The sequence below is a fragment of the Trachypithecus francoisi genome, unplaced genomic scaffold, assembly GCF_009764315.1.
Source record: "Trachypithecus francoisi isolate TF-2019V2 unplaced genomic scaffold, Tfra_2.0 Lachesis_group5, whole genome shotgun sequence".
Lineage (NCBI taxonomy): Eukaryota > Metazoa > Chordata > Mammalia > Primates > Cercopithecidae > Trachypithecus > Trachypithecus francoisi.
Genome location: NW_022681470.1, coordinates 45632993 through 45642401, shown reverse-complemented (window position 1 = coordinate 45642401; position 9409 = coordinate 45632993).

Genomic DNA, 9409 nt, shown 5'->3' with positions numbered 1-9409 from the left:
TTTGCTGACTTCTTTTTAAGACATGCGAGCTTATTTTTTTTTAAATGTATCTTAGACATCTGGTCCATTGTGTTAGAACACCCTGAATTTGATTTAAATATTTTATTTTATCAGGCATTCACCCTGTTTAGGTTCAGCATGTGAGTCTTGGCCTAGTTTCTGGGTTGAGGGTCCAATGACAGTTTAATTTTCAGAATCTTTGCAGTGTCATTTTGATCTACTTGGCTTACATGGACACTGAAATGTCCATGAGCAGTAGATAGAATAAACAAATTGTATTATATTCAAATAATGGAATAATTTACAATTAAAAAATAGATTGATCTGGCCGGGCGCGGTGGCTCAAGCCTGTAATCCCAGCACTTTGGGAGGCCGAGACGGGCGGATCACGAGGTCAGGAGATCGAGACCGTACTGGCTAACACGGTGAAACCCCGTCTCTACTAAAAAAAAATACAAAAAATTAGCCGGGCGAGGTGGCGGGCGCCTGTAGTCCCAGCTACTCGGGAGGCTGAGGCAGGAGAATGGCGTAAACCTGGGAGGCGGAGCTTAGAGTGAGCTGAGATCCGGCCACAGCACTCCAGCCTGGGCGGCAGAGCAAGACTCCGTCTCAAAAAAAAAAAAAAAAAAAAAAAAAAGATTGATCTATGTAAACTCATGAATAAATTTCATAAACATAATATTGAACAAAAGAAGCCAGGTTCAAAATAATATATAACTCAATTTATGTGAATTTTTTTAAAAAAACAGTATAATCTAGAGTGATAGAAGTCAGAAAAGTAGTTAATTCTGCTTCAGGGATTTTGACTAAGAAGTGAACATTGAAGACTTCTTGTATCTTGGAATGTTTCAACATTCTATGTGCTCATCTGGTAGTCTTTAGTAAGAAAAATAATATGTGTATATATGTATATAATGTAAACATAATCAATTAGTACACATGTACAGTTTGTACCCTTATAATGTGGACCTTATGATATATATGCTATAAGTTAATAATTATGTAAATTTTAAAAGATATTTAACCTTTTTGTAAACTTTGTTTTAGTCTATTTTTTAACCCTTTTCTTGTATACATTTGAGGTTTCCAACATAATGTTATGTGATTCATATAATTATAAAGATACACGTAGATAGTACAATGACTACTGTGGTTAAACAGATTAACATATCTATCATATCCCAAAATTATTTTTGTATGGCACAAGAGACATTAAAACCTTCTTATTATGTATTATGTATTATATAACAAAATCCCTAAATTGGTTCAAAGATCTCTTAAAGATATCAAACATCCATGGATGCTCAAGTCTCTGATGTAAAATGGCATAGTATTTGTACATAACTTCTACACATCCTCTCTTAAATTTTAAATAATTTCTAGGTTATGCATAATACCTAATACACGTAAATGCTGTGCAAGTAGTTGTTTTATTGTATTGTTTAGAGAATCATGATGAGAAAAAAAGTTTGTACATGTTCAGAGAAGGTACAATTTTGTTTTGAATATTTTCAATCCATGGTTGATTGACTGAATCCATGGATGTGGAACCCACGGATATGGAAAGCTGATCATATTTCAAATGTAATATTTGAATCTATATTGATCTCTTTATTATTATATAGTGACATTTTTTGTCTTTTTGATACTGTTTTGATTTAAAGAGTGTTTTATCTGATATAAGTACAGCTACTTCTGCTTGTTTTTGCTTTTTATTTGAAAGGAATATTGTTTTCTATCCCTTTATTTTTAGTCTGTATGTATCTTTACTGCTAAGGTTCATTTCTCATAAGTAGCCCATAGTTGGATTTTTTTTTTTTTATCTTTTCAGCAATTATTTCCTTTAAGTGAATAATTCAATCCATTTGCATTCAAGGTCTTTATTTGTATGTGAGGCTTTGTTGCTGTAATATTGTTGAACCCCAGTGGGACTATGGCATGAGAGGGATGAATGTTTGCCCCACCATTGACCCAGGCTGTGTCCAGTGAAGCCTGCCCATCCACTCCAGTGGCAGGATCTCAGCACAGCCACAACCACTCCTTACTTCAGCACTCTGCTGGGGGCCTGAGATTCACTCTGCCCTCACCCATCATGACTGGTGCCTTCTCTCACCATTGGTTGGGCCTGAGTGCAAACCCTCCCACTTGGCTTTTACCCATCCTTCCAAGACAGCTCACATAGCCAGGGTTTGGGGAATTGCCCAATTTAATCCACCACTGCAGCATCTGAAAACTCCTCCAGAGGGCCTGAGGTTGAACTGAAACATCTGGTTGCTACCAACCCAGCTGGCACCTATCTGTAAGCACCATCTGCAAGCCTGAAGATTCACCTGAACAGACCATCACAGCCACCACCACCACCAATGCACACCACTTGGGACTCAGAGACTTGTCTTGTCACTGCTGCCACCATCTCCTCTACCACTCTGGCTGCTTAGGGACCTATAATCCACCCACCCACTCAGTCCATCTCTGCCACCACCATCCAAGCAAACAATCTGAAAGCCCAAAAATTGGCTCACTGGTAACCACCAGCACAAATGCCAGTGTATATTGCCCTGGGACACAAAAATAGGCATGCTAAACCCATAACCGCAATCACTAGTCCTTGAATATTGGCACTTCTGGCATTCTAGTCCCCAGCACGACTTTGCCACAATCTTCACTAATAAGTTTACCCCGAACCACTGAGGAAATCACACACATTATGAAAATTGTTTACAGTCAGAGAAATCATAAAGAGACTACACTACTGCAGGTATCCCGAATCACAGCCAAATGCCCTATCCAAACCACATTATAGATACATCTTCAGGAAAAAGTCTTCTCCTATGAAAGTAAATTTAAAAATAGGGAGAAGTGATTGTTACACCAGATGTGCAGGTGTGAGGACACAAGACTCATGAAAAAAGGAAATATGACACCTCTAAAAGAACATAATAATTATCCAGCTATAAACCTTAGCCAAACAGAAATTCTCAGAATAGTAGATAAAGAATTCAAAACATTAACTGTAAAGAAACTTAAAGAGAATTCTATAAAATACAGAAAAAATATTTTAATAATCAGGATATAAATGAGAAATTTAGCAAAGACATATTTTTTCAAAAATAATATATATTTTTAGAATATATATTTTAGAATATGTTTTTAGAGTAATAAAATATAAATTCTGGAAGTGAAGAATTTATTAAAGGAAATACTAATTACACTTACATTTGAAAGTTTCAATAATAGACTTGATTAAGCAGAAAAAAGAATCTTAGAAGTTGAAGACAGGTCTTTTGATATAACCCAGTCAGGCAAAAATAAAGAAAATATAATAAAAAAGAATGAGCAAAGCCTCTGTGATATTTAAGACAGCATAAAGCAATTTAATATTAAAATTATCAGAATCAGCAAGGACATAGAGATAACAAAAAATTAGAAAACTTATTGAATAAAATAATACATGAAAATGGCTCAGTGATCCCTAAGCAGATACAATGCAAAAATTTCTTCTCTGTGGAACATTATAAGTAGATGTATGAAGTCAAAGATAAAGGGCAAATCCTAAAATCAGAAAGACAAAGTTACCTCCCTGAGACTAATATCAAATCTCTCAACAGTAACTTTAACAGGCTAGAAGAGAATGGAATTATATATTAAAAGTACTGAAAAAAAAAACCAAAACTTTTAGCTAAGAAGGTTATATCCAGCAATATTATCCTTCATAAATGAAAGATAAATAAAATATTTTCCAGACAAGCAAATGCTGAGGGAACTTGTTACCATTTTGATAGGTCTTAAAAGAAATATCTAAGGGGGTCTTAAACCTAAAAGTTAAAGGATAACATTTACCATCATGAACAAACATGAAAGTATAAAACTCAATGATAATCACACAAAAAGGAATAGAAATGACTCATTACAGAAATCCACCAAACCAAAATGAGAAATAATAGAATAAAAATAAATAATATATAAAAAATCATAAAATAATTAACAATATTACAGCAACAAAGCCTCACATACAAATAAAGACCTTGAATGCAAATGGATTGAATTATTCACTTAAAGGAAATAATTGCTGAAAAGATAAAAAAAAAAATCCAACTATGGGCTACTTATGAGAAATGAACCTTAGCAGTAAAGACACATACAGACTAAAAATAAAGGGATAGAAAACAATATTCCTTTCAAATAAAAAGCAAAAACAAGCAGAAGTAGCTGTACTTATATCAGATAAAACACTCTTTAAATCAAAACAGTATCAAAAAGACAAAAAATGTCACTATATAATAATAAAGAGATCAATATAGTTCCAAGATATAACAATTATATATGTCCCAAGAACCTTAGCAGTCAGATTCATACAGTAACTATTATGAGATCTATAGAAAGAGATACACTGCAATCTAGTAATGATGGGAGAATTTAACACCCCACCCTCACCATTACATAGATCATCTAGATAGAAAATCAATGAAGAAATATTGACTCTATACTGGACTATATAGTAAATGGACCTAACAGACATTTACAGAGCATCCTATCCAACAACTGAGAATATATATTATTTTCACGGGAACATGGAGCATTTTCCAGGATAGACCGTATGTCAGATTCCAAGAAAGTCTCAACAAATTCAAAATCATATCAACTGTCTTCTAAGTCCACAATGAAAATAAAACTAGAAACCACAACCAAAGGAATCTTGAAAATTATAGAAATACATGAAAATTAAAAAAAAAACATACATTCAAATGACCACTGAGCTAACAAAGAAATTAAGAAGAAAATGTAAAGAATTTATTGAAACAAAGGAAACTGAAAACACAACATAGCAAAACCTATGTGATACAGCAACAAGAGTGCTAAGAGAAAAGTTTGCAACATTAAAAAAGTAGAAAGATTACAGATTAACAGTCTAACAATGTACTTCAAAGAATGAGAAGAGAAAGGACAAACCAAATCTAAAATTAGCTGAAGAAAATAACAATAAAAATCAGAACATAACTAAATGAAATAGACACTAAAATATTACAACGGGTCAGCAAAATAGAAAATTGGTTCTTCAGAAAGACAAACTAAACTGATTAATCACTAGCTTGACTAACCAAGAAGAGAAAGACATAAATAAAATCGGAAATGAAAATGGAGACATTACAACTGATACCACATAAGTAGAAAAAGGTCATAAGAGACAACTATCAACAACTGTACACTGATAAACTGAAAAACCTAGAGAAAATGGATAAAGTACAGAAAACATAAGATCTACCAAGATTGAATCAGGAAGAAATAGAAAATCTGAACAGACCAATAATAGCAAGTTTGAATCTATAATAAAATGTCTCCCAACAATAATTTCACCAAATGTACAAAAAAACTAATACCAATCCTCTTGAAAGGAACAAACAACAGCAACAACAAAAAAACAAAGAGGATTTTTATTTAAAAAAACAATGAAATAGGAGAAAATTCTTCCTAACTAATTCCATGAGACTGGCATTACCCTGATACCGAAACCAGACAAGGACTCAACAAAGACGGAAACTATAGGTCAATATTCCTAATGAAAATAGACTAAAAAAATCACCAACAAAATACTAGCTAAATAAATTCAGCCATGCTTGAAAAAGATAATAAACCATAATGACATGGGATTTATGGTAGGGATGCAAGGATGGTTCACCATACACAGATCAATATCATGTCAACAGAATGAAGGAAAAGACCATATGATCATCTCAATAGATGCAGAAAAAGCATTAGACAAAATTCAACATGTATTCATGACAAAATCTCACAACAAACTATGCCTAGAAGGAAAAATACTTCAAAATAATAAAAGCCATGTATATCAAACCAACAGCTAACATCATATGAAATGGGGAAATGTTGAAAGCCTTTCGTGTAATTACTAGAACAAGACAAGGATGACCACTTTCAGCATTCATATCAAGCAAAGCACTTAAAGTCCCAGCCAGAGAAATCAGGCAAAAGAAAAATAAAGGGCGGAAGGGCACAGGGACGCACGCCTGTAATCCCAGCACTTTGGGAGGCCGAGGTGGGTGGATCACCTGAGATCCGGAGTTCAAGACCAGCCTGGACAACATGGTGAAACCTCATCTCCAACCAAAAATACAAAAATTAGCTAGGCACAGTGGCACATGCCTGTAATCCCAGCTACTCAGGAGGCTGAGGCAGGAGAACTGCTTGGGCCTGGGAGGCGGAAGTTGCAGCGGGCCAACATTGCGCCATTACACTCCAGCTTGGGCGACAGAGCAAGACTCCATCTCAAGAAAAAAAAAAAAAAAAAAAAAAAGAAGAAGAAGAAAGGGGCATCCAAATGGAAAAAGAGACAGTCAAAGTGTCCCTCTTTGCTGATTATATGATGTTATATCTAGAAAAACCTAAAGACTCTACCAAAAATATCTTATATTTGATTAATGAATTCAGTAAAGTTGCAGGATAGAAAGTCAACCTACAAAGACCAATAGCATTTCTTTCTCCCTTCACTACCCTTCCCTTCTCTTCTCTTTTTCCCTTCCCTTCCCTTCTCCCCTCCCCTCCACTCCCCTCCCCTCCCCTCTCTTCCCCTCCCCTCCCCTTCCCTTCCCTTCCCTTTCCTTCCCTTCCCTGCAAGCACAATCTTAGCATCTCAGCTCACTGCAACCTCCGCCTCCCGGGTTCAAATTATTCTCCTGCCTCAGTCTCCGGAGTAGCTGGGATTACAGGCACGTGCCACTATGCCGGGTTGATCTTTGTATTTTTATCTTAGTGGAGATGTGGTTTCACCATGTTGGCCTCAAGTGATCGGCCCACTTGGGCTTCCCAAAGTGCTGGGATTACAGTTGTGAGCCACTGTGGCCAGATCAGTAGCATTTCTATACACTAGTAAGAATGTAGCTGAGACAATCAATAAGCTAATCTCACTTATAAAAGCTGCCAAAAATATTCCTGGCAATAAAATTAACAAAGGAGGTAAAATAGCTTTATTAGGAAAATAAACAAAATGCTGATTAAAGAAATTGAAGGGAACACCAAAAAACAGAAAAGCATCTTATGGTCATGAAGCAGAAGAATTAATGTCACTAAAATGATCATACTGCTCAAAGCAATCTACAGACTTAATTCAATCTCTATAAAAAATGCTCACATTCTTTTACACAAAGGTAAAAAAATCTAGAACTAGTATAAAACAACAAAAAAGAACCCAAATAACCAAATCAATCCTGAGCAAAAAGGAGATATCTAGAAGCATCATATTAACCTAACTTCAAAATATATTACAAGATTACAAGGCCATCATAATCAAAGCAGCACAATATTGGTCTAATAATAGATACATAGACCAATGGAACAGTATAGAGAACCCTGAAATAAAGCCACACATTTACAGCCAACTAATCTTCGACAAATTGGACAAAAACTTACACTGGGGAAAATACACTCTCTTCAATAAATGTGCTAAGAAAATTGGTTTCAGAAGAATAAAACTGAACTCTTATCTCTCATCAGATAGACATTAACTCAAAATAAATTAAAGATTTAAATATAAGATCTGAAAGTATAAAAATACTAATAGACAACTAAAGCAAAACTCTTCTGGACATTGGTCTAGGCAAAAAATTTATTACTAAGACCTCAAAAGCACAGGCAACAAAAACAAAAATAGACAAATAGAAAAGACTTAATTAAACTAAATAGGTTCTGCAAAGCAAAATAAATAACCCAGGGTGAAGAAACTATCTGTTGAATGTGAGAAAATATCTGCACACTATTACTCTGACAGGGGCCTAATCTTTATAATATTTGAGGAACTCAAATATCTCAATAAATTACAAAAAACAATCCCAATCCGGTTAAAAAGTAAGCAGAAGACATGAATAGACATTTCTGAAAAGAAGACATACAAATGGCCAACAGGTATACAAAAAAAAATGCTTCATATCTCTAATCATCAGATAAATGCAAATGAAAAACAAAAGAGATATCCTGTTATTCCAGCCAGAATGTCTATTGGGCATCTACACAGACCAAAAAATAACAGATCATGGTGAGAATGTGGAGAAAAGGGAACTCTTAAACACAATTGGTGGGAATGTAAATCAGTACAGTCACCATGAAGAATAGTAGGAAAATTTCTTGATTTCTAAAACTAGAATTACCATTTGATACAGCAATGCCACTACTAGATATCAACCCAAAGGAAAACAAACTAATAAATCAAAGTGATGCTTGCACTCACATGTTTATTGCAGCGGTACTTAAAATACCAAATACACAATCAACCTGAGTGTCTAACAACAGATGAATGGGTAAAGAAAATGTGGTGCATATACACAATGAAATGCTACTTGGCCATTAAAAAGAACAAATTCATGTCATTTGCAGCAACATGGATGGAACTGGAGGTCATTATCCTAAGTGAAATAAGCCAGGCACAAAAAGAAAAATATTGCATGTTCTCACTTATGAGTTAAAAAAAAAAAAACAAAATTGATCACATAGAGGTAAGGAGTGGAAAGATAGATAACAGAATAGATAACAGACTGAGAAGGATGAATTGAGGGTAGAGAGGAGACTAAAGAAAAATAGGTTAAAGGGTATAAGAACATATAGTCAGATAGAAAATTTAAGGTCCATGTGTTGTTTTTATCACAAATGGGACTTTTTATTTACACTATTAGAAGTTTCAACCTTAAACAGATTCTTGGAAGAGTTGGTCATACCCATAAACTTGTTAAAGTTTAGCAACTATCTCATCCACAGTAGCTTTTCCAGAACTACTACCTTCACCATGAAGCTCCATGAGTTTCCCAATTCAAACTTGGGCTCCTTCAGCATTTTTACTTTTCTAAAAAAGACATCATGGCGAGGATAAATAGATTGACAAGGCTTTTCTTATATAGTTTCCAATTCTGTATGGAATCGATTTACTGGCCACTTCTTTAAAGTCATTTGTTGCTCTTCTCAGGTCATGATTTCCATCACCTTTTTCTGGATTTGGTGGACCCATTGGTGTTGATCCTAAGACGTCTCATAGCTAATTTTGGCATTTTTTAGTAAAACCAATACAGAACAGATAAAACAAATTCACATCAATAGTCTTCACATTGAAAGAAACTTTAATCATGATCTGCCAATTTTTACTGTGGAACACATTTTATCATGGGTAAGATTCATGCCATAGAATTTAGGAAGTTTTTGACATGAACATCTTCAGGAGTCAGCTTGAATTTTCCAAATTCAACTTTATTATTCTGCAGATCAGCAAGACTCACTTCAAAAACATGACCCTTGATGCTGTCGGATGGTTTTATTTACTTGAGCTCTGGTGACTAGTGTCTTTCCGATATTTCTTATATTGAACATAACAGGTGCTTTTACGTCACACCATTTTTCTTAAAAAATGGATCAG